A 23545-nucleotide genomic window follows, 5' to 3' on the forward strand; every position below is an offset into this window, starting at 1 on the left:
GTGGATTTCCTCCCATAGTCCAAAGATGTGTAGGCTAGGTGGATTGGCCATGGGAAATGCCAGGTTATAGAGGTGTTTGGGTGAGATGTTCTTTGAGAGTTACTATGGATAAAATGGCCTGCTCTAAAACAGTAGGGACTCAATGATTCAATGTTGTTGTAGGTCTGGAGTCAGGTGTAAGAATGACAGATTTCCTTTTCTCAAAGCAAAGGTTTTCCACAACAATCAACAATGGCTTCATGGTCATCATTAGACACTGAATTCCAGATTATTTATTGAATTCAAATTCCACTATCTGCCGTGGTGGGATTTGAATCCATGTCCCCAGAACATTGGCTGAATTTCTGGATTAATAATCCAATGATAAGCTCACTTGCCCCTGTGAAGCAAAAATTTGGAATTAAGAGTCAAATGATGACAGTGTGTTGATTGACGGAAAGACCATCTGGTTCACTGATGGCCCTTAAAAAGGGAAATCTGACATCCTTACCTGGTCTGGCCTACACGTGACTCCAGACCCACGGCAAAATGGTTGACTCATTAACTACCTTTTGGGAAAAGGAATGGGCAATAAATGCTGGCCTAGCCAGAAGTGCTGTCATCCTGTGAATATTTTTTTTAAATGTGTCAATGATGACATCACTGCTCACTTCCTGTGACTTGTGCAGTCAATGCCTAGTCAGGGCATGCCCAATGACTACACGGCCTGTGGTATGTTAGTTCAATGTTCATTGTCACAAGAGTGAATGCGTTCTTCTGAAGTCATTATTTGATCTATTGATTTGTACAACATCTCCAATAATAGCCTCCCGGTATTTTTATTTGTTAGTCTGCCCCAATTGTTCCAAAGAGGATTGTGTTGAGCTGCCTTCCTATTGTGCAGTACATGTGTACCCACCATGTTGTCAGGGAAGGAGTTCCAGGATTTTGAACTCGCGACACTGAATATATTCACAAGTCAGTGTGGTGTGTGACTTGGAGGGGAACTTGCAGGTGGTGTATCTACTGCCCTTGTTCTTCTAGGTGTTGGAGCTTGTAGGTATGGAAGGTATTTTCATATTAGAATACAACAGCAAAGATACACTGCTGAGACTCTATAAGGCTCTGATCAGACTGCTTTTAGAATATTGTGAATAATTTTGGGTCTCGTATCTATGGAAGGATGTGCTGGCCTTCAGAGGAGATTTACAAGAATGATCCCAGGGATGAAGTTAAAAATTACACAACACCAGGTTATAATGCAACAGGTTTATTTGGAAGCCCTAGCTTTCGGAGCGTTGCTTACTTCCAAGATAAAGGAGCGGTACTCCGAAAGCTAGGGCTTCCAAATAAACCTGTTGGATTATAACCTGGTGTTGTGTGACTTTTAACTTTGTACACCCAGTCCAACACCAGCGTCTCCAAATCATGACTCCCAGGGATGAAGGGCTTGTAATGTGAGGAACAGTTGAGGGCTCTGGATTGGACTCAATGGAATTTGCAAGGCTGGGTGGGGGTGGGGGGATCTCATTGAAACTGAAGGAATACTGAGAGGCCTGGATCGATTGGACATGGAGAAAATGTTTCCAGTAATGGGCAGGACTAGAACCTGAGGGCACAGCCTCAGAGTGAAGGGATGATCCTTTAGAACTGAGCTAAGGCGACATTTCTTCAGCCAGAGGGTGGTGAATCTGTGGAACTCATTGCCGCAGAGAGCTGTGGAACCCAAATCATTAAGTGTATTTAAGGCAAAGATAGTTTGGTTATTGATTATTAAGGGGGATCAAAGTTTATGGGGAAAAGAGAATGAAGTTGAGAAATGTATCAGCCATGATCAAATGGTGGAGCAGACTCATTGGGTTAAATGACCAACCCTTCTCCTACATCTTATGATCTAACGGTTTTACCATTAATGACAACTAGCATCATGCATAGTGTGGATGCTACGCTCTGTTCTCACAGTGTGCCGAAGCTGCAGGTAGTGAATGGCTGAAATGGTGAATGGAATACAGCTCATGTTGCTTTGCCCTGGATGGCACCAGATTCTTAACAGGAACGAGTGACAGAACATTGCTAGAAATATTCCGCAGAGTGTGGGATGATCTATCAATATGGCTGGTCCAGTTCAGTTTCTGGTCAATGCATACTTCCAAGATATTGACAGAGGGGGACTCAGTGATGGTAATGCCATTGAATGTCATGGCTAGATTCTCTCTTATTGGAAACAGTCCTCCCCGGCACTTGTGTGGTGCAAATGTTGCTTTCCACTTACTAGCCCAGGCCCGAATATTTTTAGGAGGAGACTTGAGCTAAGTCAAGGAGGGACATGATTTAGGAGAATTGAAACACTGACATGGGGAAGGAGCCTCAATGATGAGCTTGTGAGGAGAATCCATTGCATTTGGGCTGAAGTCTTTATTATTATAGTGAGGACACATTTTGGGCCCTTAATGATCTGTGTAGTGGCCACGACAGTAGAATTGAAGTGTAAGGTAAGGAATTGTTTCATTGATGGTGGAACAGGCTTGATAGGCCCTTTGGCCTATTCCTAATCCTACTTCTTACATCCTTTTACCAGGAATATGTTAGCAGGGTCATGATGAACCTTTGGAGAAATAAGAGAGGACATAGAACAACCATAACCATGGAACACCATTGATAGAATATCAGACAAGGCGTGACAGAGAGAGTGGGCAAAGAGTTGGCCACCAATCCAGTGATAAGCATTTTTTGATATCTGGTTTGAGCTCTTCAGTTCTTAATACAAGCTTGGGCTCATCTTCTTTGTAACTATTAAACTATGTTTACTATTACACTGAAGATAATAGTAAGGCTACAGAGTAATGAGGTCCATGCTGTACAAGGTCCAATTTCTTAGCAGACATGAACTGAGATCACAGTGGATTCACAGCTAATATCAGAGCCTCATCTACAAATTCATTAACACTGTCTTTACAATAAGTTTCATCTTATAATCTGTCCACTGTGGCTAACTGATCTGTGAGCATACTCCAGATGGATGTGGCCTTTAGTCAGATGCTATATATTGTACCTAGCAAAGGATTCAGATCACGTAAAGATTTTAAACTCTTCCCATCATGACAAATAAACAGCGTTCTTATCTGTCCTTCAAAAGTGTTGGTACCTTTTCCATTAAGTTGCAACATCCACAGTCACTGAAAGTAGGTGCAGTGAGCAGTGGAAAAGGCAGATAATATGTTGGCCTTCACAGTGAGAGGATTCGAGTGCAGGAGCATGAATGTCTTGTTGCAATTGTCTCGGACCTTGGTGAGACAACACCTGGCGCAGTTTTGGTCTCCTTATCTGAGGGAAGACGTTCTGGCAATGGAGGGAGCGCAACAAAGGTTTATGAGACTGATGTATGAAGGGAGACTTGATAGCTGAGGACTATATTCATCGGAGTTTAGAAGAATGGAGAGGAGCTCATAGAAACCTATAAAATCCCAACAGGACGAGACACGGTAAATGTAGGAAGGATGTTTCTAGTGACTGGGGAACCAGAGATCACAGTCTAAGGGTATGGGGTAAGTCATTTAGAACTGAGAGGAGGAGAACTTTCTTCACCCAGAGAATAGTGGAATTGTCCACCACAGAATGCATTGTGGCCAAAACATTGAATGTTTTAAAGAAGAAGTTTAATGTGGTTCTGAGGGCTAAAGGGATCAAATGATATGAAGTTTTGTGTACAGTTATGGGCTCCATATCTCAGGAAGGATGTACTGACCCTGGATTGTGTTCAGAGGAGGTTCATGAGAATGGTCCTAGGAATGAAGAGCTTAACATGTCAGGAACGTTTGAGAACTTTGGATCCACACTTGATAGAACTTAGAAGGATGAGGGGAGATCTAATAGAAACTTACAGCATACTGAATGGCCTGGACAGAGTAGATGTTGGGAAAATGTTTCCATTGCTAGGAGAGATTAGGACCTGAGGACACAGCCTTAGAATAAAGAGAAGACCTTTTAAATGGAGATAAGGACTTCTTCAGCCAGAGAATGGTGAATCTGTGGAATTCATTGCCGCAGAAGGCTGTGGAGGCCCGGTCATTAAGTGCATTTAAGCCGAAGATAGATAGGTTCCTGAGTATCAAGGGGATCAAGGATTACGGCGAGAAAGCAGGAGAATGGGGTTGGGAAATTCATCCACCATGATTAAATGGCAGAGCAGACTCAATGGGCTGAATGGCCTAATTTCTGCTCCTATGTCTTATGGTCTTATGGTTTGGGGGGAAACGGGAACAGGGTTTTGAATTGGATGATCAGTCATGAACATACTGAGTGGTGGAGCATGCTAGTAGGGTCAAACGGCCTCTTCCTGCTCCTATGTTTCTACCACACCCAGCCCTTAGATCAGCCATTATGAGGTCAGTGGTACAGTGGCTCAGTGGTTTGCACTGCTGCCTCACAGCGCCAGGGACCCCAGTTTGATTCCAGCTTTGGGCAACTGCCTGTGTGGTGTTTGTACCATGGGTTTGGTCTGATTTGCTTCCCACAGTCTAAAGATGTGCAGGTCAGGTAGACTGGTCATGTTAAATTGTCCTTAATGTGGTGGATTAACGATAGGAAATGTGGAGGTGCTGTGGGTGGGATGCTCTTTGGAGGGTCAGTGTTGACTCAACAGGCTGAATGGCTTGCTCCCACTCTGTAAGGATTCTATGACATGTTTGAATTTACCAATAAGATTAATTAGCCCTGCTGGGTACAGGTTTCTTAATTGTGTGAATCAAGTCCCACCCATTTCCTTCTGCCAGAAAGAATGGGATCTATCAAAAGTGGGAGCAGAATTTCTCCAGCTGAGTCCATCCAGCCTCTTTAAAGATTAGAGAGTCTTCAATTCCATCCAAATCTGGTCCACAATGTGTTCAGCAAGAACATTCAGAAAAAAAAGAAACATTCGTTGCAAATATTTATTAAAGGAAACCCCTTAAGTCGCATTAACTGGACAGTATAGTATCAGTCACACTATTTATAAAGACCATTCTTCACTTCAGGTTAATTCATATTTCTCAAATTGGATTCAACTTTAAAGGATCTGTTTTTCCACAATTATTATCGAAGACTTGTGATGCATTAAATCCTTTTCCCTGACTCAAATAGATCGGGATTTTTCACTGAATTGAACAGGTCAAAGAATCACTCAGCATGGAAACAGATCCTTTGGTCCACCCAGTCCACGCCAAACATAATCCCAAACTAAAGTTGTCCCACCTGCCTGCTCCTGGCTCATATCCCTCCAAACCTTCCCTATTCATGTGCTTACTTAAGTGTCTTTTAAACGTTGTAACTGTGATCACATCCACCACTTGCTCTGGTAGTTTCATTCCACACGTGAACCACCTTCTGTGATGTCTTTTTTTTTTACATCTTTCTCCTCTCACCTTTATAATGTGCCCCCTAATCTTGGAATCCTCCACCTCGGGGAAAAGACACCCATCATTAACCCTATCTATACTCCTCATGATTTTATAAACCTCTATAAGGTCACCCCTCTAGATCTTAGAGAAATTTGTTGAAAATTGGGAAAACTGACACAAAGGATGATATAAATTCAAGTGTTCGAAGTTTGTGCGAAGATTTGTAGCTCGGGTGCTCGTTGTTGTGGTTCTGTTCGCCGAGCTGGAAGTTTTTGTTGCAAACGTTTCGTCCCCTGGCTAGGCGACATCATCAGTGCTTGTGATCCTCCTGCGAAGCGCTTCTTTGATGTTTCCTCCGGTGTTTATAGTGGTCTGTCCCTGCCGCTTCCGGTTGTCAGTTTCAGCTGTCCGCTGTAGTGGTTGGTATATTGGGTCCAGGTCTATGTGTTTGTTGATGGAGTTTGTGGATGAATGCCATGCCTCTAGGAATTCCCTGGCTGTTCTGGAGAACCACAACAATAAATTCAAGTGGCTGAACATGTTCAGCACCCATTGGGTTATTACATTTTTGTTTGGATACTTTAAAAAGCATCAGGATATGGAAAAGTGTGAAGTGATTCACTTTGGAATGTGGAATTTGAATGCAGAATGCAGGGTTAAAGGCAGGATTCTTGGCAGTGTGGAGGAACCGAGGGATCTGGGTGTGCAGGTATATAGATCCCTCAAAGTTGCCACCCAAGTTGATAGGGTTGTTAAGAAGGCATATGGTGTGTTGGCTTTCATTAGCTGGACGATTGAGTTTAAGAACCGTGAGATTCTGTAGAGCCCTGTTTAGATCACACTTGGAATATTGTGTTCAATTCTGGCCGTCTCATTATTGGAAGGATGTAGAAGCTTTAAGATGCAGAGGAGATTTACCTGGATGTTGCCTGGGCTGGACATGTTATGAAGAAAGGTTGAGAGAGCTAGGGCTTTTCTCATTGGAGCAAAGAAGGATGAGAGGTGACTTGATAGAGGTGTACAAGATATTGAGAGGCATAGATAGAGTAGCGAGCCAAGAACTATTTCCCAGGGTGGAAGTGTCTATCACAAGGGGTAGTAATTTTAAGATAAATGGAGGAAGGTTAGGGGAGATGTCAGAGGTAGGTTCTTTACACAGAGAGTGGTGGATGTGTGGAATGCATTGCCAGCAGTGGTAGTAGAGTCAGAATACATTGGGGACATATCGATAGGCACATGGAAGATAGTACAATGAAGGGTATGTAGTTTAGTTTGATCTTAGAATAGGATAAAAGGTCGGCACAACATCGAGGGCTGAAGTGCCTATACTGTGCTGTATTCTTCCATGTTCTATGTTCTATGAATTGTTCACTTGCGAAAGAGATGCCTGGGGTGGTCCTTACCACCAGTCATACATCAGAAAGGAATCAACATCTGTCAATGAGGCAGGGATTAAAATAGGTCAAAGGGCCACTCTGAGTTTCTCTGCAGTATTCCTGTAATCAGTTCATGTAAATTTGAATAACTTAAATGGGAAGAGTTAAAGGAACAAAATAATCTTTGACTGAGTGTCATTAATTCTGGTTGTTTGTGGATTATTGTGTATTGTTGATTTACTGTATGATCCATGTGTTAGCATGAACCAAATTGAATATTATAATATACCACATACCATTTTAAACAATGTCTTGATCAGCCAATTACTAATTCTGATGAAATTTCTAATGGTCTCCTGTTCCTTGTGTAAAAATTGTCAGATCTTCGAACACATTTTTTTGAGCAATTCACACACTTGATAGCTCCCTCAGGATTTCTGAAACGGACAAAACGCTCAGAAAAAAATGGCGTCAATTCCCGTTGTAATCTTTGTGACCTACTTTACAGTGAATTTGTTGCAATGTTGCCAGTGTTAGTGTACCTAATGATGAGTGGAAGTCTTGAACCATTTGATCGTTCATGGACATGATGGGTCAAATGGCCTCCCTCTGTGCTACAGTGACACTGCAACCCTCCTTCTTGCTCTTTGAGGTGGCGATAAAGAGGAATACAACAGGTAGGGGAGAGATGGGACTTCATTGGGGCTTGGGGAAGTTGGAGGTATTTTCTATCTCCATCCAAGAGGAATAACTGTCACAAAGGTCTTTGAATTTATTCTGGGTTTTAAGGTCATTCCAGAATTAAGTCCAGACTAATGACTTCAATGTAGTTTTTTATGCAGGAATTAAAGCAATGCTTACAACACCATCCTGGATAAATTTTGCTCTTGCAATCTCAACTAAGCTACACTAAACCTTTTATTATCCAGCATCGATAGGACCAGGAGTGTACCACTTAATCAAATTTCTGGATAATCAGAGATCCACATAGTCAATGTGAACACACACACAAAGTAATAGAAACATAATGTAAGGGTAAGCACATCACTGCTATACTTTATTGATAATATAAATCACTTAAGTAAGAATGTAACTTTACCTTAAATCAAACTTACCAGCAGAGAACTTTCTCACTTGAACGTGCAACAAGAGTACTCGGATAGCGAGTAGATTGCGGATAGCAGTGATTGTCTGAGAAGTAATTGAGGCAAAATTGAATCAACTGTATGGGTGGCACGGTGGCACAGCAGTTAGCACTGCTGCCTCACAGCGCCAGAAACCTGGGTTCAATTCCCACCTCAGGTGACTCTCTGTGTGGAGTTTGTATATTCTCCCTGTGTCTGCGTGGGTTTCCTCCCACAATCCAAAAATGTGCAGGTTAGGTGAATTGGCCATGCTAAATTGCCCGTAGTGTTAGGTGAAGGGGTAAATGTAGGTTGGGTTGTGGGTCAGTGTGGACTTGTTGGGCCAACGGGCCTGTTTCTACACTGCAAGTAATCTAAACTGTTGATATTTCCTGGGGCCATTCAATTGAACAACAAGTATATTTACGTTGAGGTAAATAAATTTTTTAAAAAACTATAATAATTGGACAGAATAATACAGTACGATTCACAGTATTTCAGATATATAATTTTTGTCAGCTTATCGAGAGTGCTGGTTCATTAGGTGCTGGTTAAAATGAAGTTTACCGTATTTAGTTAATGGCAACATCATCAACCACTCAATGCTAAGTTCTCCAGATACAGTAACTCAAATCCAGTTCTGTCAGGACTGAGGCTGACTAGAATTTTGGATATTGTGCGATCTTGGGCAGTTTCAGATTCAGCTGAGGCATTTGGAGTATTGTGCACGGTTTTGTGAGCCATATCTCAGGAAGGATGTACTGGCCCTGGCGCGTGTTCAGAGGATGTTCACAAGAATGGCCCAGGAATGAAAAGCTTAACATATGAGGAATGTTTGAAGAATCTGGATCTATACTCAATGGAGCTTAGAAGGATAAGAGGGGATCTGACAGAAACTTACAGAATACTGAATGACCTAGACAGAGTAGATTTTGGGAAGATATTTCTATTGGTAGGAGAGTTTGGGACCTGAGGGCATAGCTTTAGAATAAAGGGGAAGGCTTTTTAGATGGAAATAAGGAGAAACTTCTTCAGCCAAAGACAGGTGAATCTATGGAATTCACTGCCACAGAAAGTTGCAGAAACCAGATCATTGAAAATATTTAAGACAGCGATAGATAGGTTAATGATTGTCAAGGGATCAAGGGTTACGGGGAGAAAGCGGGAGAATGGGGTTGAGAAACTTATCAGCCTTGATTGAATGGCAGAGCAGACTCAATGGGCTGAATGGCCTAATTTCTACTCCTATGTCTTATGGTCTTAGGCCATGGACTGTTTAGGCCACACCAAGTCAGTTGGCGTCAAGAGTCACTTGGGGGCCAGGACACAATGGTGTGTAAAATTAATAAATCTACACCGCACTAATACAGTACCTATCCAAACCGTAGTGGTAAGTTATCTTTCTTAAATTTTACTTGGTTAGTAATGATGTAAGTATGACTGTAAGCATGTCCAGTGTTCAAGCTCCACTGGTTTTTAGATAGCCAGCTTGAGGTACTGCACTTATACGGCAGGAGAGAGTTATGCCATAACCTTCTAAATGGGACCACTCATGGACAGTAGAATCTTGCAAATAACTCAGCCTTATGACAGAATGATAACATTCCCACCAGATGATTGGTTGTTTGGCTTCAGGAATATTTTATGAATTTATGTTTAAAGTACTTGTTATTCTGCGTAACAGCTTTGCAAATCAATTATACATTCTTCATTTAAAGGGGTGTGTCCTGACAAAGTTAAGTTCTGACATTGAACCCTCTTGGTCTGCCCAAATGTTAGTGATCTTCAAAAAATCATGGGTGGTGCAAAACATTTTCGGGGGTGAACGCATAGGCTGAAGAGGGGAGCAGAGTCGGACATGGCTTGAAAATACAGACACTGCAAATATCCCAAAATTGCTCCCGGCCATCTTAATGGAGGCAGGATTGGGATCAGCAGCTGCAACCTCCCTTGTGACAGAATCCATACAGTGCAGAAGAAGGCCATTCAGCCCATCAAGTCTGCACTGACACTCCAAAGAGCATGGCACCTAGATCCATCCCTCATCTCTGCATTTCCCATGGCTAACCCATTCCTGGACACAATGGGGGCAATTTAGCATGGCCGATCCACCCAACTTACTCATCTTTGGTCCGTGGGAGGAAACCCATGCAGTAACAGGGAGAACGTGCTAACTCCACGCAAACAGACAGCCGCCTGAAGGTGGAATTGAACCCAGGTCCCTAGCCCAATGAGGCAGCAGTTGCTAACCACTGTGCTGCCCCACTCAGTTTTGCTCCTTAAAAAGTTTTTTACAAACAAGTAAAGGAGGTCAAATGGGATTTTCCAATCAGGCCTTAAGTGTCTTTGCCTGTGCAGGGGCTAGTTATGCCCAGAAGCAGACATCAAGCAGTAAGCCAGACAGACAGCTCTCCAGGCAAGCGTGTCTTATATAGGGGCCCTTCACCTACGTTCCCCCCTCTCTTGGACCCAAATGGTGAAGCCCTGCCTCCAGGAACATTCATTTTAACTGACATTGCAAAAAAGGTGTTGGTGAGATGGTGCCTTCATTCTCTCTGACACTTACCTGCCATCAGAACCTGCTGTTCCTCTCAATCTGGAAGGCTTCTGAACAGCCCTACAGCTTTCTGAGACCACCTACCACATCTTATTGACCTGAGAACCCATCTGCAAACTAACTAAGAGTGATTTACCATCTAAATGTTATTTACCATCACCGTCATTATAGGATACTGGGCTAGAGGTGTCTGAGGTAGCTTGTACCCATCAATCCTTCCCTCTCTGTCCAGTATCTGGAACCTGTCTAATTATTAGTGGTAGAGGATACACTATGAAATAGAAGAGGCTTCTAGTCAATAAGTCAATTAGGGGCAGCCCGATGGCTCAGTGGTTAGCACTGTTGCCTCACAGCACCAGGGTCCCAGCTTCAATTCTAACCTTGAATGACTGTCTGTGTGGAGTTTGCACATTCTCCGTATGTCTGTGTGGGTTTCCTCCCACAGTTCAAAGGTGTGTGGGTCAGGTGAACTGACCATGCTAAATTGCCTATAATGTTATGTGCATTAGTTGGAGGGAAATGGGTCTGGGTGGGTTGCACTTCAGATGGTAGATGTGGATTGGTTGGTTGGGCCGAAGGGCCTGTTTCCACACTGTAGGGAATCTAATGTAATCAGATGGCCTGCTTTGTGATAGCAATAAGTACAACTGAAGGGCAGTCAGTTTGCTGGAGTGCCAAGCAGTGTGATGCCATGAAATCATGGTGACTATTTTTTAATTCATTCATGGGATGAGAGCAGCACTGGCTGGGCCAGCATTTATTACCCATCCCAAATTGTCCAAAGGGCAGTTAAGAGTCAACCACATTGCTGTGAGTCACATGTTGGCCAGACCAGGTAAAGATGGCAATTTTCTTCCCAAAAGGGCATCAGTGAACCAGGTGGGTTTTTCCAACAATCAATTCACAGTCATCATTAGACTCTTAATTCCAAATTTTACTGAGTTCAAATTACACCATCTGCCATGGTTGGATTCAAACCCAGGACCTCCAAAAATTATTCCTGATGAAGAGCTCCAGCCCGAAATGTCAATTTTCCTGCTCCTCAGATGCTACTTGACCTGCTGTGCTTTTCCAGCAACACACTCTCAACTCTGATCTCCAGCGTCTGCAGACCTCACTGTCTCCTAGTTGAATTCAATCTCACTGCGAAGCCTCTTCCAAGGATGCCTACCTTCAAGAAGTTCTCCTTCTCTCTCTACAAAGATCTCAGTGAGTCCCTCTCTCATTGTACTCCCCAAGTCCTCTCCTCTGCCCTGAAGCATTCCTGATGAAGGGCTCCAGCCCGAAACATCGATTTTCCTGATCCTTGGTTGCTGCCTGACCTGCTGCGCTTTTTCAGCAACACACTCTCATCTCTGGATTAACACTCTAGCAGTAATACCACTAGGGCATTACCTTTACCGTGACAGAGTGGCCCTTTCCTCCTAATGAGGGAGGGTGGGTGGAGGGCAGTGGTGTTGGGGAGGGAGTGGGGGGGGGGGGGTGTTGGGGGATGGGAAACAGTCTCGCCAGCTGCTTCCCCCCCAAAATGCAAAGATTCACCTCATGCCATGCACTATTGGCAACACTACTGTCAACATTGAGTGGAGTAGGAAAATAGGGGGTCTTTGCTTAAACAATATAAGGCACTAGTCAAACCATAGCTGTATTGCTCTGGATAGTTCTGCACACTTTATATACTTGCATTGGACACCATCAAGCGAATGTTCACTCGTATGGAGGGACTGTCTTATGAGCCGTGGTTGAATAGATTGGGCCTGTGTTCATTGAACCTTAGAAGAATGACCGTCGACCTTATTGAAATGTATAAGTTGCATAGGGCACTAAAATGCCCTAAAAATGGAGGAAAATTGTGTCCTCTTTTGGGAGAGCTGAGGATCAGAGGGAATAATCTCAAAATAAAGGGTTGTCCATTTAAGACAGAGATGAGGAGGAATTTCATTCCTCAGGGGTGTTTGAACGTGTGAAATTCTTTACTGCAGAAGGCTGGGTGATTCAGTACACTTAAGGCTGAAGTCGATTTTTAATCAATTAAGGAATCAAGGGTTACGGGAAAAAAAAACAGGGAAAATGGGGTTGAGGATAATCCGATCAGCCGTGATCTCGTTGAATGACGGAGCAGATTCAATTGGCTGAATGGCCTACATCTTCTGGCCTTACGTTTGCCCATGTAATTCTCCCATCGCATTAACCTGGAGTTGAACACCTTGGTTAGGATGGTGGAAAAACATTTTTAAAAAAGCATGTTAATGCAGTTGTGTGTGCTTCAAGCCAATGACTAAAGCAGTGACTAAATATTAGTCTCTGTGATAATATTGGTCTCTGCAGCAGCTCGATAATGACTGTACTTTGCTAAGTCACAAAAGATAATGCAATGACTAAACAGCCATCAGCTATGATTTTCATTTATCTTGATAGCACAAGGGCTGTTTTTACTTGAGAGGATCTTTCCACCGCTCGTTTGCATTTATTGTAATTATCTGCAGATAATTAGCGCGCGATGCTTACTATTAAACAAACAACACAATTAGGGCCTTGTGTGGACTGGATAAATGGACTCGAAATCAGCAGAGTCACCCAGGTCCTGAAGTTGACTCATGCATCAAAGTAGGCTGGGCTATGCTGGGCTCTCTTGTAGCTGACAAACATGAGAGCAACACAATTAGTTTCGTAATTGGGACCTGGCTTCTTTCAAAGGATGGCATTGAAATGTGGCTGTTACCATGGTAACAGAACACCGAGACCTTGCTGCAAAGAGGTGGCACAAATGAAGCAGATCGGACTTCCCATTTCTTTTTTTTTTACTGATATTATGGTTCCCAAGGTGCACTCAATCACGAATATATAGGTGCCTCGGTTCATGTTGTCTGGACAATCTCTACCCATGTATCATGTGCGAAAGAAGGGCCCATTTTGGGGGTGACACAGTGTCCCAGTGTTTGGCACGGCCGCCTCGTAGCACCAGACACCCAGGTTCAATTCCACCCACTTGATGACTGTCTGTGTGGAGTTTGCACATTCCCCCTGTGTGTGTGTGTGTTTCCTCCAGGTGCTCTGGCTTTCCTCCCAAGGTCCAAAGATGTGCAGGTTAGGGTGGATTGGCCATGCTAAATGGTCCAATAGTATCCAGGGATGTGCAGGTTAGATGTCTAACTATCTGATGAGGGAGTAGCACTCCGACAGCATGTACTTCCTCATAAACCTGTTGGACTTTAACCTGGTGTTGTGTGATTTTTAACTTTGTCCACCCCAGTCCAACACTGGCACCTTCATATCTAGGTTAGGTGTGTTAGACATGGGAAATGTAGGGTTACAGGATTAAGGTAGGGGATGAATCTGAGCTGGATGCTCTTCGGAGGGTTGGTATGGACCCATTGGGCTGAATGGCCTGTTTCAACACTATAGGGCCGGAGTGCTCCTTCTAACATGGCCTCTGTTAGAACTGTTCTACGGTAACTGGCTGGATGAGGAGGTTACTGTTGCCATATTGTAACAAGTGAACCTGCAATCAGTAACACACATTTTCTGAAAGACATAACCCCGGCTCCATCACATGACATTGTGCGACCGCTTCTGAACCTGTGAAACACTTCTTGAAGGTGGAGGATATATTGATTAAAAACTCTAAAAGCGCAAATAATTTTTGTGCAGACGCAATCTTCCATGATCTATGAACAGCATCCTCATAGCATCATTACGCATGAGTTAGCAGGTTGTTTTAACATTTGTGTCCATGATACAAACCGCTATATCGAGAGGCTGAGTAGTTGCCAACAAATAGAATGCAGATTGTAGTCAAAGGCTGTAAGTGACATTGACAAGAGGTCAAAGACAAGAGTTTAAGCAGCAGTTGAGCTTTTGTACAGCCATAGTGTTTTGACAACATTGAAACAGGCCCTTTGGCCCATCAAGTCCACGCATCAGCACCTTGAGAGGTAACTTTTTCATGCAGAGGGTGGTGCATGTATGGAATGAGTTGCCAGAAGAGGTGGTGGAGGCTGGTACAATTACAACATATAAAAGACATATGGATGGGTACGTGAATTGGAAGGGTTTAGAGGGAGATGGGCCCAATGTTGGCAAATGGGACTAGGTCAGACTAGGATTCTTGGTCGACGTGGACGAGTTGGACCGAAGGGTCTGTTTCTGTATTGTATGACTCTGTCACACTTAGCCCGTCGCCTTGTATGTTGTGAAATTTGAATGGAACACAATAAATTTTGAACTCGGGCAAATGACCAGATCATGGATGGTTTGATTTGTACATGTATATAGAAGGGAAATGTCTTCCTCAATCTGACACTTAATCCTACATATCACAAAGGAAGATATTTAACATATGCCCATCAAAACATCTCCACAGTATCAATGTACATTTGTGCGACGCCTTTAATGCAAAGCTTCTTCACTTCCAATGTATCTTGGTGTCCACTCTGTAAACTTACATCAAATTAAACTTGGTTGCTTCATGAATGAGTTTTGAAGTAAACTCCCAAAACTGTATCAATAAAAATGGTATGAGTTCAACAACAACAACTTATGTTCACAAAGCACCTTAGGCTCAATGAAATGTCCCACAACACTTCACAAGAGCATCATAAAATTGATTATTGAACTAAGCTACATAAGAAGATATTAGGTCAGGTGACCAAAATCTTGTTTAAAGATGTCTTTAAGGAGCGTCTTAAAAGAGTAAGTTGAGGTAGAAAGGTGGTGAGATGAAGAGAGAATATTCCAGAGCTTAAGCCCAAGGCACTCTTACTGCTGGTGGATAAATCCAATGAGGATTTCTCAATTAGAGGAATATCAATATCTTGGAGGGTAATGAGACTGAGGAGTGATTGCAGATAAAGGGGAGGGTGAAGTAATAGAGGAATGTGAAAATCTGGAAAGGAATTGTGAAATCAGGACCTTATTTATGAAAGCATCACTGTAGGCCAGTGAACGTAGAGGTGACAGAGGATAACTTGCTTTTCATTAAAACACAAGCAGGAGGCTGGAGGAACATAACAAGCCAGGCAACATCAGGAGGTGGAGAAGTTGACGTTTCAGATGTAACCCTTCTTCAGCACTTGCTGTGTTCTTCCAGCCTCCTGCTTGTCTACCTTGGGTTCCAGCATCTGGAGTTTTTTTGTCTCTTTTGTTAAGACAGAGCCCGCAGAGTTTTGGATAACCTCAAATTATTTTACTTTTTGCTTTAAAATTGCAAGGCAAGAAGCAACCAGAGAGAATTCCTTAGCACTGCTTCCATAGTACACCATACTGATTCAATAACTTAAATCAAGATTGTTACCCAAGGCTTTTGTAGCCATTCTCATGAAAGGAATGCTGCTCATAATTTATATTCCAACAATCTTCTGGCCTTGCATGGAAGCAACAGTAAGTTGTAGTAAATCCTTATAATTAGCTTTCTCCCTTTATAATAGTTAGGATTATGTAATAATTCAAAAGATTATAGCTCCCCAAGGTCTGGTCGGACTTAGTTAAACCTGATATAAATGAAATCACTGCAGCAATTTCTCTTCATCTTTTACTGTCTGTATTAGCTCCGGACTGTCGATTCTGATGTCAACATGATGCTCAATGGAAATGCCAACACTGTAATCATTCAAGAAACCAATAAAGTGATAAGGGGGCTGTAGCTTTCTGTGGATGGACCCTTGTCATTGTGAGCTCACCAGTGAGCTGTTTCTGTGAAAGGTTTGAAATCAGAGTGAAAGAACATTCAGTTGACTGTGAGCATTGTCCATTTCAACTTCTCAAACTTTGGATCGAAATTGGACGAACCAAGGCAAATGTTTTAACGGTTCATCCAAAGTGCTCCGGTGAGATGGCTAAAGTAAATTCATCAAAAATTTCTGAATGGCCATGATAGATGTCAGATAAAACTGAACTTATGTGGCATGGTGGTTCAGTGGTTAGCACTGCTGCTTCACAGTACCAGGGATGTGGGTTCAATCCCAGTCCTAGGTGAATGTCTGTGTGGGGTTTCCATTTTCTTTCTGTGGGTTTCTTCCCACAGGCCAAAGATGGGCAAGTAGATTAGACATGGGAAATGCAGGGTCACTGCGATAGAGTGGGATGTTGTTCTGAGGGGTAGTCTGGATGCAATGGACTGAATGGCCTGTTTCCACAGTATACAGACTTTATGAAGTGATGCATTGTACAGTGGAAGAGGAAAAATGTTTGCACTCAAATGTCATCAAATTAATTATGTAGCCTACTAATAATGGTGACCATGAACCCATAATTGACTATCATAAAAACCCATCTGGTTCTCTAAAACCTTTAGGAAGGGAATCTGCTGTCATTTCCTGATTTCACCTACATGTGACTCCAGACCCACAGCAATATGCTTGACTCTTAACTGCCCTCTGAAATGCCCTAGCAATTCAATCAGTTTACAGGCAATTAGGATTGGGCAACAAAAGCTGGGCTTGCCAACAAGAGTTTCAGCCCATGAAAGAATAAAAGAAAGCTTAACAAGTGCAATCATTGCAAAGGAGTTAGCAACAGGAAGGTGTTGGCCTAGTGGTATTGTCATTCGATTATTAATCCAGCAACCCAGGTACTGTTCTACAGACCCAGGTTTGAATCCCATCATGGGAGATGGTGAAGTTGAAGTTAGTTAAAAAAAGGTCTGGAATTAAGAGTCTAATGTGGGCCATGAAATAATTGTTTGGGAAAACCGATTTGGCTCATTAACGTCACTTCGGGAAGGAAGCAAGGCAATTGTTGTTCTTATCTGGTCTACATGTGACTCCAGCCCCACAGAAATGTGGTTGACTCTTAGCTGCCCACTGGGCAATTAGGGATGGGCAATAAGTGTTGGCAGTAGCCAGAAGCAAACACATCCCATGAACAGGTTTTTTTTTAAAAACCTAAATCGAAGTTTTTTTTCACGACTGTTGAACATGGGTCTGAAAGGGTTAATATTGAGGAATGTCATGAACATGGCCCAGCATGTTGATATCATGTGGACTTGTGGGCAAAACAGCTTAGGTCAAGTAGGTGAAAGTTAACACTGCAGATGCTGGAGATCAGAATTAAGATTAGAGTGGTGCAGGAAAAGCAATGTCCGAGGAGCAGGAAAATTGATATTCCGAGCAGGTGCCCTTCATCAGGAATGAGGCTGGGAGCCTCCGGGGTGGAGAGATAAATGGGAGGGAGTTGGGGCTGGGGCGAAGGTAGCTGGACGGAGGTGGGGATAAAGGTGATTGGTCGGAGAGGAGGGTGGAGCAGATAGGTGGGAAGGATGATTGGCAGGTCAATGAGGACGGTGCTAAGCTGGCAGGTTGGAACTGGCGTAAGGTGGGAGGAGGGGAAATGAGGAAACTGGTGAAGTCCTGGGGTTGAAGTGTTCCGAAGCAGAAGATGAGGCATAGGTGGTGAGGGAGTGGTGATGGAGGAGGCCCAGGATTTGCATGTCCTCAGCAGAGTGGGAGGGGGAGTTAAAATGTTGGGCTACGGGGCAGTGGGGTTGATTGGTGCGGGTGTCCCGGAGATGCTACCTAAAGCGCTTTGCGAGAAGGTGTCCAGTCTCCCCAATGTAAAGGAGACCGCATCGGGAGCAATGGTTACAATAACTGACATTTGTGTTTCACAGGTGAAACTTTGATGGATGTGGAAGGCTCCTGTGGGGCCTTGGACGGAGGTGAGGGAGGAGGTGTGGGCACAGGTTTTGCAATTCCTGCGGTGGCAGAGGGAAAGTGCCAGGATGGGAGGGTGGGTTGGGGGGGCGTGGACCTTACTAGATAGTCACAGAGGGAAAGGTCTTTGTGGAAAGCGGATAGGGATGCAAGGGAAATATATCCAGTTGGTGGAGTCCATTTGTAGGTGGCAGAAATGTCACCAGATGATGCAACTTATGCAGAGTTTGGTGGGGTGGAAGGTGTGGACCAGGGGTGTTCTGTCCTTGTTGCGGTTGGAGGGGTGGGGTTCGAAGTTGGAAGTGGGGGGCTTGGATGAGATGCATTGGAGGGCATCTTCAACCATGTGGGAGGGGAAATTATGGTCTTGAAAGAAGGAAGCTTTGGTCAAGTGTCAACAGGAGTGTCAAGATCGCTGTAACAATCTCTATTATAGCAATGTAACCTCCAATAAATTGCAATGAACTTCTTGTAGTTCAATGAAAGAGCTTTTTCCAGTTAGACCAGAAAGTTATTTTCCATTACCACACTGCACATACAAAACTCACCTTATCACTGTACATAATCTGTGTTCCATTATATTTACATTATCATCACATAGTTTGCTTAATCTTTAAATTGCACATTACATATTTTAATAAGATTTTCTTTCTGGTTCATAAACCTAATGGAGACTGATGAAATGCCTCCTTATTATGAAATTAGCTATTGAGGTTTTGTATCTTCTCAGTTTCTTTGGTATTCTGCTGGTCTAACACCTAAGTTTCAGCAGGAGGTAATGGTTGATCCGAGGATATTCAAGGCCATTATAATTGCATTGTTTGTTGAATTTGTTTTGCCAGTAAGGGCAAAGAAAAAATCTTTGCATTTCTTTTCTCAAGAGGCTCTCACCCCATCGGTAGAACAATTGTAATTACAACACAGAAGGAAGGCCATTGGACCAACATTGATGATAGTTCTTCTGTTGGCATCATTCAATGTAATTCTACTTCCCTGGACTTTCCAAATACCCTGGCACATTGTTTTCCATTCAAATATTAATTCGATTTCCTTTTAAATAATCAGTTGGTTTCCGCCTCAGTAGCCACTTCCAGTAAAGCATTTTGAGTTCTAAATGACCATATGTTCAAAAGTAATTCTCCACATTATGCTGCTCCATTTTGCTCAGAATTATGTTGATTCTATTTTTCTCATTAACGTTTTGCTAAACTGTGGAGAGAAACTTTCACAAAACCTAATTATGACAATCTCCATTATCCTTCTCTGCTTCACCCGTAGGTCTGGGACAAGTAAGTTTAACTTCATCCCAAAAACATTTCAGTCCTGGTATCCTTCGGCTAAGTGTCTACTGTACTATTATTTTCAGATTCTTTGCACATATACCAAAAGATTATGATCACTCGGGTTTGTTTCATTATTTCTAATACAGAAACCAATAGAATCATAGAGTCGTTGAGATGTACAGCACAGAAGCAGACCTTGCGCTCCATCTCATCCTTAATCTACTCCCATTTGCTAGCACTTGGTCCATATCCCTCTAAACCCTTCCTATTCATGTCCCCATCCAGTACTGTCACTTTATTTGGAGAATTTTAATACAAAGGATTGTATTCCAAACTCCAATTATCCATGCCAATGTCTTGCACACAGTAATCTTCTCATTTTTTCAATACCTGATGTTTAAAAATGATAAAATCATGAGGGGCATGGGCCAAAGTCTTTTCCCCAGGGTAGGGGGAGTCCAAAACTAGAGGGAATAGATTTAGAGTGAGAGGGGAAAGATATAAAAGGGACGTAAAGGGCAACTTTTTCACACAGAGGGTGTTGTGTGTATGGAATGAGCTGCCAGATGAAGCAGTGGAGGCTGGTACAGTTACAACATTTAAAAGGCATCTGGATGGGTACATGAATAAGTAGGGTTTACAGGGATATGGGCCAAATGTTGCCAATGTAGCTGACTCTTTACTGCCCTCTGGCAGAATAGAGATGGGCAACAAATTCTGGCTTAGCTAGCGACACCATCATCCTGTGAATGAATCTTTGAAAACATGGGACTGGATATCTGGTCAGAATGGATGAGTTGGACCGAAGGGTCTGTTTCCTTATTTACAACTCTACGACTCTAAAGCTTCCTCTTAATTTCCCACATTAATCATTGATCTGTGGGTCCCTCTATTCCTTCTCTCTCTGATATTTTCTTTAAACCAGCTTGTACATATTCCTCAAATGACGAATCAGCTGACAGAGAGGAGAAGAGGTGCAGTGGCTAATGGACTGGTGCAGAGCCAACAACCTGTCTCTGAACATGGGCAAGACGAAAGAGATGGTTGTTGACTTCAGGAGGGCACAGAGTGACCACTCTCCGTTGGATATCAATGGCTCCCCCCGTGGAGATCACCATAGTTGATCGTGAGGAGCACCATAGTTCTTGGCGTACATCTGGTAGAGAATCTCACCTGGACCCTCAACACCAGCTCCATAGCCAAGCAAGCCCAGCAGCATCTCTACATTTTGCACGGGCTGAGGAAAGCCCACCTCCCACCCTCCATTCTCACCACATTCTACTGAGGATCAGGCGGCATCCAAGGAGCAGGAAATCACCACTGAAGGGCTTTTGCCTGAAATGTCGATTTTCCTGCTCCTTGGATTCTGCCTGACCTGCTTGCTTTTCCAGCACCACTCTAATATTGATTCTAATCTCCAGCATCTGTGGTACCCATGTCTGCCTACATTCTCCAGAGGGTTCATTGAGAGCACCCTGAGCTGCTGCATCACTGCCTTGTTTGGGGATTGCACCGTCTCAGATCGTAAGACCCTACAACGGATCGTGAGGACAGCTGAGAGGATCATTGGGGTCTCTCTTCCCTCCATTACAGGCATCTACACCACACGCTGCATCCGAAAGGCTAAAAGCGTTGTGGAAGACCCCACAACACCCCTAAAACTCTTCTACCTCCTGCCATCTGGCAAAAGACACCAGAGCATTCAGTTTCTCATGACCAGACTGTGCGACAGTTTCTTCCCCCGAATCATCAGGCTCCTTAACACAGCATGATTGGGCACTTTACCATCTGAAATACTTTGCACGACTTTGAAATGTCTATTATTTAGCATTCTTCTATTGCACTGAAACTTGCACTTTATGCCGTGTATGATTGTGTAGTTCGTGCTGTCTATGTAGCACCCTTGTTCCTGGAGGAACGTTTTCTCATTTTTTTTTACTGTGTAAGGTGTATGTGATAGAAATGGCAAATATAAAGTTACTCTACCGTACTCATGCTGTGCCAAGTTAAAAATCACACAACACCAGGTTATAGTCCAACAGGTTTAATTGGAAGCATACTGCTCCTTTTTCTCAGTTGTGCGTTTCTCTGCATTCATCATCTATCTGCCCATCTTTCTAACTTCAGCAGGAACTTCAGTTTAAGAAGCAGCAGTAAAAACACTTTGGAAATGCCAATCAAAAGCTCAACCCTCTTCTTGATTTCATTAACCCTGTGAACAATGAGATCTTTCCTGCATACGCTCTTGTTCCATTCGGCACTGACCAGTTTTTGTTCACAACACTCCTTGTTCCATAAGACTCTATTCATCTTCATTCTTCCAATTTTTAATTAGCCAAGGCGAGGAAAGAACGAAACACAAACAGAAATTGCTGGAAAAACTCAACTGGTCTGGCAGCATCTGTGCAGAGAAAGCAGAGTTAAAGTTTCAGGTCTGGTGGCCCTTCCTCCGAACTGATAGTAGCTAGAAAAATGTTGATTTTTGTGCAGAAGATAGGGTGGAGGGAAAGGGTAAGGAGTAAATAATAGGAGAGAATAGAGCCCAAAAAGAGACAAGAACAATTGGACAGACAAAAGAATGGATAACAAACTGGCTGGGAGAGTGAATAGCTGTTAATGGAGACTGTCTGTGAGTAACAATAGTACTGTGTAATGACAGACTACATGATAACAAGGCCTGGTGTGTGGGGTAGGGGGCTAGGACATGGAGGAGTTCAGGTCCTAAAATTATTGAACTCGATATTGAGGCCGGGGGGAGGGGGGCTTCTGGGTCCCCAAGTAGAAAATGAGATGCTGTTCTTCCAGCTTGCACTGAGCTTCACTGGAGTACTGCACCAAGCCTGAGATAGATGTTGGCCAGGGAACAGGGTGGGGTGTTAAAATGGCAGGCAACTAGAAGCTCAGGGTTTTTTATGGGCAGAACGTAGGTGTTCTGCAAAGCGCAGTTTACGCTTTAATTCCCCAATGTAGAAGAGAGCACATTGTGAGCAGCAAATGCAGATGACAAGATTACATGAAGTGCAGGTAAAGTGCTGCTTGGGCCCCTGTATATTGAGGAGGAAGGAGGTAAATGGACAGGTGTTACACCTTCAGCAGTTGCAGGGGAATGTGCCGCGGGGCTGTGGGGGGATTGTTGGGTGTGAAGGAAGAGTGGACCAGGGTGTTCCAGAGGGAATGGTCCGTGCGGAAGGTGGATAAGGGAGGGGAAGGGAATATGTGACTGGAAGAAAGAGAGTCTAGCTGAAGAATTCATCGGTGAAAACTTGTATTTGAAAGAATTTATCTTTGATCCCACTTTACCTCCCCAGTCTGGAGCTTGGGCAAAGACTGCTGCTGGCACATTAACTTGCACCAAGTCTGTTCATCCATCATGTCTGTGCTTACTGAATCACAGAGTCATTCATGTATGGAAACAGACCGTAACAGTCCAACTCGTTAATACTGTCCAAGTTTCCCAAAGCAAACTAGTTCCATTTGCTTGTGTTTGGCCAATACCACTCTCGACCTTCCCTGTTCATGCAAGTGTCCAAATGTTTTTTTAACATTATAACTCCACTTCTTCTTGCAGTTCATTCCACATACGAACCACCCATCTCCATGAAGGCATTGCCCCTCAGGACTCTTTTATATCGTTCTCCTTTCACCTTAAAAATAGGTCCCTAGTAGTTTAGAACTTGCCCACCCTAGGCATTGCTAATCACCTTATCTATGTCCCTCATAATTTTATAATCTTCTATAAGGTCAGCAACCTCCTACACTCCAATGAGAAAAGTCCCAACCTATCCAATCTCTCCTCACAACTCAAAGCCTGGTAAATCTTTTCTGAACCAATGCCAATTTAATAATATTCTTCCTATAGCAGGGCGACTAGAACAGTACACAGTACTCCAGAAGAGGCCTCACCAATACCCTGTACAGCCACATCCCAGCTCCTATATTCAGTGGTCTGCGCAATGAAGGCAAGTGTGCTAAATGCCTTCTTAACCAGCCTGTCCACCTTTTGACAATACATAACTTCTAAGCTGCTTATTGTTATTTTCAAATCTCTCCAAGACCTCCTCTTCCTATTTCTGTAACCATCGTCCGTTCCTGCATTCATTCGATTGTAGTCCTTCCACATGTCTGGTCTTCATCTATAAACCATTCACAGATGAAATGACTTCAGATTCTTCCATTTAAAACTCTGCAATTCTCTCTCTCTC

The 23545-nt window shown here is 43.3% G+C and overlaps 1 protein-coding gene across 10 annotated transcripts in view; it reads left to right on the forward strand.

Moving 5' to 3' along the window:
- The window catches only part of celf6 (CUGBP Elav-like family member 6), an 867956-nt gene that overhangs the window by 752458 nt on the left and 91953 nt on the right, over window positions 1-23545 (forward strand). The gene's annotated exons all lie outside the window — the stretch shown is intronic.

The sequence above is a fragment of the Chiloscyllium plagiosum genome, unplaced genomic scaffold (genome assembly GCF_037043375.1).
Source record: "Chiloscyllium plagiosum isolate Xiang-an unplaced genomic scaffold, Cpla_swu_hap1 HiC_scaffold_42, whole genome shotgun sequence".
NCBI lineage: Eukaryota > Metazoa > Chordata > Chondrichthyes > Orectolobiformes > Hemiscylliidae > Chiloscyllium > Chiloscyllium plagiosum.